Here is an 11,369-nt window from a genome sequence, read left to right as displayed (position 1 = left end):
GTAAGAGAAGTGCAATTAAGTTCATTTGTGCAAGAAAGCCCCATGTGTATTGCCAGCATGGCCTTTTCAGCTGTTTATATATGATGAAATCTCTGAATATTCTCCAGACCTGGTATGTGTTCATTCAGCATACCTGGAAAGTTGTGCGTAATGTCATTTTGCTGACACAATGCCTGTTTAGAAGCCCATAAACTATACGTAAACCTTGTTCTCTAAACCAGCAAAATGGCTGTCTGAGTGCTCAAATTGTGGTGAAGGCAGTAGCAACAAGCAAGAGGAGATGTTGCCTGGCACCAACACCCCACATATTCAGTGGTGTGTCAAAGTGTACTTGTCAGCCAGCAGGAAATTGGCTATTGAATGCACTTTCATTACAGACTTACATCCAGCACAGAGAAAGAACTAAAGAGAACCTGCAGGCTCCATATATTGCTCTAATACATCTCCCACCATCAGACTTTCCTGGCTGAGGCTGATGGGAGTTGTAGTTCAACAACATCTTCAGGGCCATTGGTTGTCCATCCCTGCCTTAAAGCCTGGCTTATATGAAGTGGAATCAGGTAATATAGCATACTGCACCACTTCAACTGAGAGAACCATTTTGTAAGGTCCCCTTACCTTAAAAAGAAAAAAGAAAAAAGCAAGCAGCAACAGCAACTAGTTACTCACTGCAAGTAAAAACCTAGCATGATAAGGAGGAAGAATGCAACCTAGGCCATTCCCTGCTGTACTAGTTTTCTTCTTAAAGGAAGAAGTTTTGAACAATGTGATTCCACCACCTGCTCTCTGAAATAGTACAATACCATCTCTCGATTTTGCCACCCAATTCCCACCTCATTCTGTTTGAAGTGTACAGCCCACTTAGACAGGGCTTGTAAGGAGTTCCTACATCAAGTAGCAGGATCTACTCCAAGCAGTGTTTCAGTCATCCACTTGCCCTCCATTTGCTTTTCTTGATTTGCTATGAAACTGAAGCATGCTTGTAAATTCACTGGGGAAACTACAGCAGCATAATGTGTTAATGGTTGAGAGGATTCATTTGGAAATAAAAACACTGCTTTAGGTAAATGTGGTGTACTGTTACTTTACATCTCACACCATTTTAATTCCTGTTTAGGGTGGGCCCAAAACATTTTGCTGCCTGAGGCAAAGTGGAAATTAACCAAAGGCAAACCAAGTGATTTTGGTACCTGTTCCTGAGGCAGAAAATTGCACAAGTAGCTTTCCTTCTCCTCATCAGAAATAACCTCTCTTTCATAATGCCTCAAATCCTTTGACTCTCAGTTCATTAAAATGTTGGGCTTCAGTGAATTGCTTTAAGGCAATTCAATACAATACAACTGTAAAAACCAAAAGAATGGTTGACAAACAAGAGGGTTTGAATAAAAAAGATTACCGTCTTGAATCAAGGACCCAGTCTAGATGGATAAGGAGTAGAGCAGCCCCTACTTACTTCCCCTGGAACTCAGATCATTCAAAGGTCATTGTGTATCTTGAGGGGATATTCTGCTCACTTCTGCATACCAGAGATAACAATCCTGCTAATTGTGTACATGGTGATCACTTACCCAGGACCCAAGTTTGCCAGGGGTTTTTCCTTTGTTTCTCTTTTCATCTCACTTCAGCATCTTGATCATCTCTTGAATGTGTAAACAAATCCGAGGCTTGAGTCAGTTAAGCACTTATTAACTAAATATGATTGTTCATGTAAACAAATCTTGGGTGGCTACTGAACTCATCTATGCTGTTCTATATCCATGCCCTTCCATGGACAGAAGCTGGTCAGACAGGCTGTTGAACCTTATTTCAATACTGGTGATAGTGTCCTTCACTGCAGGCTGGCTTAAGAGGTTCAGGGCAAGCTGTGTGGCACAGAGCTCTATTCTTCAACTTCTCACAGCCACTCCCAATTCTTCAGCGTCTGCTGCCTGAGGCAGCTGTCTCGCTTTGCCCAATAGTAGGGCTGCCCCTACTCAGTAGCAGCAATAGTAGTATGGTACAGATCCACCAGCAGAGCATACAGGTTGAGTTATAGCACTCTTTAAAACAACAACAACAAGTATTGCATGGTGAAGCCACTTTATAACTAGACTTATTCATTTGGTGTTTGGAGAGGATTTTTGTGAATACTTTCATGCGTTATGGATATCACACTGGTCCACTTCCCAGACGAACTGGATGTGGCAACTGTGAGTAAGACACAAGCGTATCGCATGCTGGAACATTTGCTCAATCCATCATGCCAAAAATCTCTTGGAAAGGTTAACTTGAGGTGAGCTGCTGCATAATAGATGTGTGGAAAATGTGATAGTTCAATCCTCAGACCAGCACAGGGAGTAGTAAGTAGGGATTTTCTGTACCTGCACATATTTTTTTGTACCTCAGTAGTTGATCATTAATAGGAAAGAATAGCTGCTGCAGGGGCAGCAAAGATCATATGCATCTATGTCAACCTCTTCCGACAGCAATCTCTTTACCATCGATTCTATTTACAATCAAGAAGTATATAAATTATGTGAAATAAAAAATAAGAATATGTATCTAATAATAGAAATAACATTTTTATACAACATTCATTTTGGCCTGCTGGCTCCATGTTTTCCCTAATGTATTATATTTGGGTAAAAGGAATGCCCCATGGCAAACAAGCCTGTTAGGCAAAAGACTGTGGATCAACATTTTTAGTTTGCCTCTGTTTCTCTGATAAACTGCTATTGTCACAAAAAAACACAAAAAAACTACATGGGTGATGCTTAGAGAAAACAGAAGTTAATCCGATTTAATACTTTTTTTTCCCCAAGGAGAAATGCATGCAATCTCCAGTAGTCTTAAATCATCAGGGATTACTTTAGGCTCCAAAGAGCAATGAAATGCTGTCCCAGCTTTTTAATAAGGAAGATTTTATGGTTTTTATAAAAATCTAATCAGAGTGCGTCTGCTGGAGTTTGGATGTTTAGTTTGGTGTAGACCAGGGATAGAGAACCTGTGGCCTTCCAGATATTATTGGACTCCAACTCCCATCATCCCTGACTATTGATTTTTCTGGCTGAGGCTGATGGGAAGTTGGAGGGCAACAGTAGACTGATCTTGTTGTGGAGGTGGGGGAATGATTAACAAAATCAATCCTCCGGCAAACGGGGAATATCCCCTCACCCAAGTTTAGGATATTCCAGCATTCTTCAGCAGCGTTTATTTTCCTTTGAGAAAAATAAGTGGCTCACATATATGTAAAGTAAGCTTTAATAATACTGTAACAAAATAAAATAATGAGAGAAACGAAATACGGCAACATGAGGCAAATGTGAGGCAAGAAGAGGCAGTTGGTTCCTCTTAACTGACATTCTTAATGGAACACACATTGAAGTGAGGGGCTGATTCTGGAGCAAAACACACAGGCCCCACCCACCAGATACCAAGCACTCTACTATTCAAATTAGGCCCCGGTATTTTTCTTACAGATATGCCCCAGGAATTTCATCTAGCTAGAGACCCACATGCAGAAATCTGCTTCTATGCATGTATGGCTCTAAAGGAAGCAATAGATTTAGTGGGCTTAAATGTGCTTCACCATTGTGGACAAAAGGTATAAATAAATGGCAGGACAGCCAGGCAATCTATAAATACACTGCACTTTTCACGTATTATGTCACCGGTTGAACATCACTAGGAGAAAATGTTCTGTCTCAAGCTGTAACTATCTCTGATGATGCCTGAGAGGAAAGAAAGGGGAAAGTGATTCCATCTTGAAAGATTACAGGAAACTAGAGATGAGTGTAAGAGATTGAACAGCTCTGTTGCTAGGTTATGGATTGTTTTCTTACGACAACAGTGAACTTGAATACTAATACTGTGCATTAATATAGCAGCTTGGCTCATTCTGAACAAATATATGTAATATTGAACTGTGGAATATTCTAACATTTCACGGAATCTATTCTAGGACAATTCAACAAACATGCACATATAATTCCTGTAATTGTGTCAAAGAAGTTCCATACCCTCTTTGTACACAGTCAGCAATGGGAACATTATAAGATGTTTAAGAGCAGTTTCTGTTCAGTTTAATTTCCTCTGAGAAGCAGTTTTGGAGATTGTAAATAGATTTACTAAGGTTGAGCTTCATCTGTCTCCTCACCATATTCAGGCATGGACTTTACATGGACCATATATAGGCCATTTCAAATGCTGATTGAAATTGCTAGGAAGCCGCACATTGGCAACTGGGGATTTGGTCAGGGTAGTGGTGCACCTTGAGGTCTCAAAAATTAGTGGCATCCTGCATGATGCCAAAAATTGCCCCCCCCACCTCTCACACTCCATTCTAAATCATAGCTGTGGCATCCCCTGCATCGCCCCCAAGGCTCTGCGCTCCCAGCATGACCAAACCAGTTACGCTCCCCTAAACCCATCTCTGGTCAGGGCTTGTTTTTCAAAAATTGTAAGAATTAGAAACTTGGAGATCCCAGTAGATTTTATTTTGTATTTTTTTAATCTCGTATTGCGAACTGCTTTGAAAGGATGGTGGTTCTGAAAAGCAACATAAGAATCACTTAAATAATACAAATAAACAGCCTAAGGGAGTTATTCATTATGCAACCCACCGATGAACTCGCTATAATGAATAGACAGTTGTAACTGAAACTTTCTACACACTTAGGGCATGTGTACGTTAGTGGCTTTAAAAGCAGTGAGATAATTCGTCCCTTGCATTTCAAGTCCAGAGTTTTACATTGATATATTGTATGCAATATTACCTGATTTGTTTCTCCCCACCTGCAATGTCCCTGTCAAAAAAACTCCTATTCAATGGAGCTGTCATGTAGGCGTGTGCCACACCTCAGCTGAACCACAGTTTACATTTTCAAATCAGTTGGGACCTAGTTTGAGGGGAAGTGCATCAGACAAGAGTGTTTCTTAAGAAACTACAAAATCAGGCATAGGCAAACTCGGCCCTCCAGATGTTTTGGGACTACAACTCCCATCATCCCTGGTTAACAGGACCAGTGGTCAGGGATGATGGGAATTGTAGTCCCAAAACATCTGGAGGGCCGAGTTTCCCTATGCCTGTACAAGATACTGATATACTCGTGCTGTAGCAATATCACCAGCAGTGGGAGCACTGGAGCTGGAGTAAGCGGTAAGGTGTACGCAGCCTTACTTCTGAGTAGACCTGGATATAGGATTGTACTGTTGTAGTATCAGTGCCATCGGCAGGCACAAGTTCTCCCTCAGTGCAGTGGTGGCACGGGATTGTATTTTTTATTTTTTAATTCTAAATGTCTATTGACATATTAGCAGAATTTCAGTGTTTACTTTTGTAAAACTGAATAAAGCCGTTTTTAAAAGCCATAGGCAGGAAAGTTAAAATTTTAAATCAGCATGCATATTATTGTATCGTTTGTAATATTTTGGCAGCACTGTCCAAGATGTTGGGACACACGATGGACATGGAGACAACTGGGGGAGGGTACAAAATTTTCACCCTTCCCACTCAGCTGAACTAGATGGGCTTTATTATGATGATGATGTTGTTGTTGTTGTTTAGTCGTGTCCGACTCTTCGTGACCCCATGGACCAGAGCACGCCAGGCACTTCTGTCTTCTACTGCCTCCCGCAGTTTGGTCAATCTCATGCTGGTAGCTTCGAGAACACTGTCCAACCATCTTGTCCTCTGTCGTCCCCTTCTCCTTGTGCCCTCAATCTTTCCCAACTTCAGGGTCTGTCCTTCCCGTGAGCACTCAGGGCTGATTTCCTTAAGAATGGAGAGGTTTGATCTTCTTGCAGTCCATGGGACTCTCCAGAGTCTCCTCCAGCACCACAGGGCTTTATTATACACAGCTGAAAATCCAACACAAGTTAAAATGGCGGGGGGCGGGGCGGAATGCAGCATTTGTATACATGTAGGCCAGAATGTGTACATCACATTCCTATATCAGCAGACTGCAGCAGCAAACTAACTTCTACGTATATAAATATAGCTTTAAAGACAGCATTTCCTGCTGTGCCAGCATGTTGCTATGTAAAACACTCAGGGATGGCCTCCAGCACAGTGGCCTGTTCTAAATACTTTCTTTCACTTCAGGGAAGCTTTTCAAAACCTTCAGAGCTGCTTCAGCATCTGATTGATGCTCCAAGCAAATTTCTTCAGCCCAGTTGTTGTTTCTGCTCGGTACCCATGTGCTGCTTCAAGCATGATAGGTGGGGCACATTCAGTAAATAGAAGGGGAATTCTTGTTAAGGGTACCTGCTTCCTTGGGGCAGGGGAGAAAGGAAATCCCTTTAGGGATTGTTTCACAAGGAAATGAAGGGAGTGAAACATATTTTCATGTGGGTCAAGTCCCATTTTTGTAACTTGACTTCCTGCTTTACAGTCTTTAGAGCTTGTTAAAAGAGTACTAAATCTGACCTAAACTGCGGGAGGCAGTGGAAGACAGAAGTGCCTGGCGTGCTCTGGTCCATGGGGTCACGAAGAGTCGGACACGACTAAACAACAACAAAATCTGACCTTCCCAAATGTGTGGATTCTTCAAATCATGGCAAGCAGTCTACAGAAAGATCCAATGAACACAAAAGGGGACTTACTCTCAGACAAGTGTGCACAGGACATTAGCTATAGCTGACCACTGACCAGTTAGGAGAATTTACACAGAACATTTTACAATTCTTACACTATGGAAAAACCATTAGTTTTGTGCACCTTTTAAAGGATCTTATTTCCTAGCAATATGTTTTGAAATTGTCAAGCAATTGCAAGTAGTTAAGAAGATCAAACACATCCATTCTTAAGGAAATTAGCCCTGAGTGCTCACTGGAAGGACAGATCATGAAGCTGAGGCTCCAATACTTTGGACACCTCATGAGAAGAGAAGACTCCCTGGAAAAGACCCTGATGTTGGGAAAGATTGAGGGCACAAGGAGAAGGGGACAACAGAGGATGAGATGGTTGGACAGTGTTCTCGAAGCTACAAACATGAGTCTGACCAAACTGCGGGAGGCAGTGGAAGACAGGAGTGCCTGGTGTGCTCTTGTCCAGGGGGTCACGAAGAGTCAGACACGACTAAACGACTAAACAACAACAAGAAGTAGTATTAATTGCAACTGCATGTAAGCTAACAGGAGCGAGCCAGCAGTAAATCACACTGAGCAAGTTGGCGTTAACTCTTTATTAGCAAAAACAGGATCTGCACAGGAGTATTCAGCCTAATGAGGACAGTAACTCTTCTCCAGCAGGTCTGGCCTCCATGAAGCAGTTGTTGAGACTGAAGGTCCCCTCTTCTCCAGGGTTTCCCCCAAGCAATCTGAGATTGTGCCTGCATGAAGCTAACTTCTCCTCTGTCCTCTTCATGCCTCTCCTGGTTTTGGGTGACTGAGGGGGGAGGGGAGCTCATCAGAGCAGCAGGAGCCTGTGCCTCTTCAGCAGCAGAACTTACCTCTGCCTCTTGGCATCCCTCTTCTGCTTCAGCTTCTGCCTTTGATTCTGGATTTGTCTGCCACAGATTCCCACTGCTCATTAAACCCTGTTAGGTTTTCAGCTTCTGAAATGTCCTCCCAATCTTCTCGTTCTGACAACTCATCATTGTCCCACCACCAATCCCCTGGCTCTGAGCCTTATTCCTTGGGGGCCCCCAGCTATCATTCCTCTGTATCAAACCAGTCTGTGACATAAACAGTTAAGAACAGTTAAGTCTAGGAAACACGAGTTTCTATTTTATTGTTTTGTCCAAGAAAGCGTGTCTGATATCAGATTTGAAGATCAGAATTTTTAGTTTAATTCTTCATCCCTGTAACCCACATTCCATTCTAATTTCCCACAATGCATTGCTTTGGGACACTGGAAAATTTAAATGGCATTGCTCAGTAGCTCTTCTGTTATGTTCTAGAATTAGAGTAACAGTAAGAGCAACAATGAACAGTGTCCACAGGAGAAAAGCAAGCACTCAAGATAGAGGAGTAAATTTAGAGATGCAAGAAATCCCACATTCCCTAGGCCTGCATGCCTCAAAATACACTTACTCAATGAGCTGTCTCATTGAGATCAAAAAGATGGCTGCTCATCTTTATCTTTAAAAGCTGCTTCCTTATGTCTCTATGCCTCACTATGAGCTGTTGTGCTCAGGGTATGTCAGTGACAGAAAGCAGACAACGGTTTTGGAGTTTTTCAACCTCTTCTCCCCAGCTCAGAACCAGCTTTGAAAGGAAGAGGGGAGGAAGGAGGTAACAGGTATGTACAGATGGCAATTTAAGGTAGATTTTATGCATCCTACGTGTGCATGCTTTCCGAGTCGCCCACACAATGTCCTCATCTTAGTGGCAGCCTACACTCCCTCCGTTTAATTCAGTTTTTTCCTGATACATGGATAATGCAGTAATTGGCAGGGGGGACCTCCAACATAAAATGTAACGTTATCTGAATGTAGATGCAGTGAAGCACCTTGTGTGGGTAGGTTTTTCTTTTCTTTTTTTAAGTGTGATGTTCTGCTGGATGCTGTTAATCACCTTCCCCTCCACTTGCTTGTTGCCGACCATAACCAACCATTCTGTTTGTAATAGCTGCAAAGAAAGGTAAAAGGTAAAGGTACCCCTGCCCGTACGGGCCAGTCTTGACAGACTCTAGGGTTGTGCACCCATCTCACTCAAGAGGCCGGGGGCCAGCGCTGTCCAGAGACACTTCCGGGTCACGTGGCCAGTGTGACATCGCTGCTCTGGCGAGCCAGAGCCGCACACAGAAACGCCGTTTACCTTCCCGCTAGTAAGCAGTCCCTATTTATCTACTTGCACCCGGGAGTGCTTTCGAACTGCTAGGTTGGCAGGCGCTGGGACCGAGCAACGGGAGCGCACCCTGCCGCGGGGGTTCGAACCGCCGACCTTTCGATCGGTAAGCCCTAGGCGCTGAGGCTTTTACCCACAGCGCCACCCGCTGCCCCAGCTGCAAAGAAAGAAGCATGCTTATTTCCACTGCTTGTTGATGATGGCACATGCTGTGTGTGTGTGTGTGTAAAACAGCCCTTTTGTGCAGAACTGCTTTCCCATTGTACTGAATAGGGCCAGATTTTTTAAAAGAAATTTAATTGGAAAAAAATGGGTGTTTCTTTCTGAACCATAGAGCAAAACTGAAAGGTGCTAAATCAATCCATCAAGAACTGTGACAAAAGGTCTGCAGCACAAGACTTGAGCTTCGGGACTGGCCACCAGCGATTTTCCTACTGATCCAGCATTTAGAATGTTCCTCCCTGTTCTAGGGAATTAATTATCACAAGCAGGTTTTACTTCACCTCCTACTTAGGGCCTTAGAGTCCAATTAATGTATCTGCCTGGCTATTTGAATTGCAACAGTGGAAGGGTGGCTGTACAAGCTATTTGTGTGAATTGGCTTGCCAAATGGCACAGTCATTTTAGCAAACTCAAATCCCCTCCATCCCTCCAACTGGGAACAGCATAAGCTAAACTGAACTACAGAGACGCTTCTTTACATGGATGACTTGCCACAAAGATTTGCCTTGATGTGATTGCAGTGCCACGTGGCCACACACACTGCGGAGTGCCACCGCAAACTGGGCCTATAGTGCCCTTCGTATGGAGCAGAAGGGAGGACTGGAGACACCCATGATGACAGCACATTGGGCAAGAGTTTGGGTGAAGGAGCAGTTCTTTATGTGGAACTGCTAACTATTATAATAGTGATTTTGCTTCAGGCTTGGTTGTGGACTGAAGACGATGGGCTGTGTTACTGCATCTTGGGAAATGTGTCGTGCAAATTGCAGTAATCACAAAATGGATTGTTAATTTGTACAGAACAGTACGGTTCACACAAATGGCACCAGCCAAACTGAGTGCAGTTGTACTATGAATCCCAACCGTATCCCCACTCAAAGTGCATTTGCATGTGGGCTGTTAGCAAGTGTGAATCAGTCCTTAGGAAGCAGCTTGTAGGATACATTGCATACGCAGTTATACTTACTAGCGTAATACTCATATTTCAGAATAAAAACAGATTCAGCAACAATGTTATTTCATTCTGCTATTACATGTATTTACCATTTGTTCACAAAAAATACAGCTTTCTCTTGCTTCCCCCAACGTTTCATTGGGTTCCAAATAAACCTGAGTTGATAATTCAAGTTAGTATTTGCAGGACATTCAGGTACAGAAGTCTGAAGCATGCACAGAACGGTATGCTGATTATTAGTGCCTTAATATTGTGTTCTATGGGGAAATGCCACCAATTATATGGGTCCTTATCAGAATATTTGGGGTTATTTTGAAGACACTACTTGAAATACTGAGAGGTTTTTCAGAAAGCATAGTTGAAGCACACACAAAACATGCCACAATCCCATTTCAACAAGGTATTTTTTGTTTACATTAAGCAGTGTTGTAAACTTGATTAAACTTACAATGCAGCTTGCTTTGTCTAAGAGGGGTTATGTGGATAAAAATGTAAATGAAACCATCCAGTGGCAGGGATAGTAGAGGTTCATAATGTAGTAGTTTCTGGAACACCATGACCTTTCAAAATTCATCTCTGAAGTCTGAAAAACCCTTAATTGTGTGAAGTCAAGTTCAAAAGGGCTAGAACAATCTCAGGCAGCTGAAATTGGGTGGTGCTGGCTAAGAATATGAGCATTTCTCCCCGTTTTTTCCCCCTAGACCAGCTGCACATGAACATGCCCGCACATGGTATGTGCTTACAATTTTTTTCTGGCACACAGTAGGATACTGTTCTTTCATGGTGAGGAATCTGAAACATTTTCAGCCATTCAGGCCTATGCCAATGCGGATGTTCATTTGACACAAGCACACTGCACATTGTTTCAGCCTGGCCTGCTCCCATACTTCTCCTTGGGCCTAGTTTTCACAAAGAGCAATGTATTAAAACTTGCACAACTTCAGGCTATGCATGAGCTTAAAAGCAGGCACAGTCTTCTCTTGTTTGTGCTAAACGATGGTTTTGCTTAGCATTACATGTGAATCGGTCAGTTTGTACAGTTGGATATAACATGGCACTTGTGAAAATTCAGTGATCTGGACTTTAAACTGCAAGGTAGTCAGTGGCACTGTTACTGGATTAAGGTACCACTACCTTTGAAGCAGAAACAACTGTTCTCATGCATATACCTATTCCTAAGATGGTGTTACAACCAATGGGTGCTTCTACTTTGGATGTACTCATGCACAAGAAGGTGGATCCAATTTCAAGATGGCTGCAGCCAAAGAACTGCTAGTGCTCCTGACATCCTGTCCACTGCTGTTCTTCAATCCTAACCTTTTAAGAAATATTTGGTGCTGAGCTGAGATTTTATGTGTATCAACAGAATCTCAGCGGGAAAAACGTGATTTTCTGATCTCGGGGTTTCTTAAAGAAGGCATCA

The 11,369-nt window shown here is 42.7% G+C and overlaps 1 long non-coding RNA gene across 1 annotated transcript; it reads right to left on the bottom strand.

Annotated features, from left to right (window-relative positions):
• Nucleotides 1-485: 485 nt before the first annotated feature.
• Nucleotides 486-2,397, bottom strand: LOC128412365 (uncharacterized). Its single transcript, XR_008330063.1, has 3 exons — nt 1,801-2,397; nt 1,569-1,639; nt 486-618 (listed from the first exon to the last, which is right to left on the bottom strand). It is a non-coding gene; the product is annotated as an uncharacterized LOC128412365 (long non-coding RNA).
• Between the last annotated feature and the right edge of the window lie 8,972 nt (nt 2,398-11,369).

This window comes from Podarcis raffonei, chromosome 4 (assembly GCF_027172205.1).
Source record: "Podarcis raffonei isolate rPodRaf1 chromosome 4, rPodRaf1.pri, whole genome shotgun sequence".
NCBI lineage: Eukaryota > Metazoa > Chordata > Lepidosauria > Squamata > Lacertidae > Podarcis > Podarcis raffonei.
Note: the sequence above shows the minus strand (reverse complement) of the source record. Positions and strands in the feature narration are given on the sequence as shown.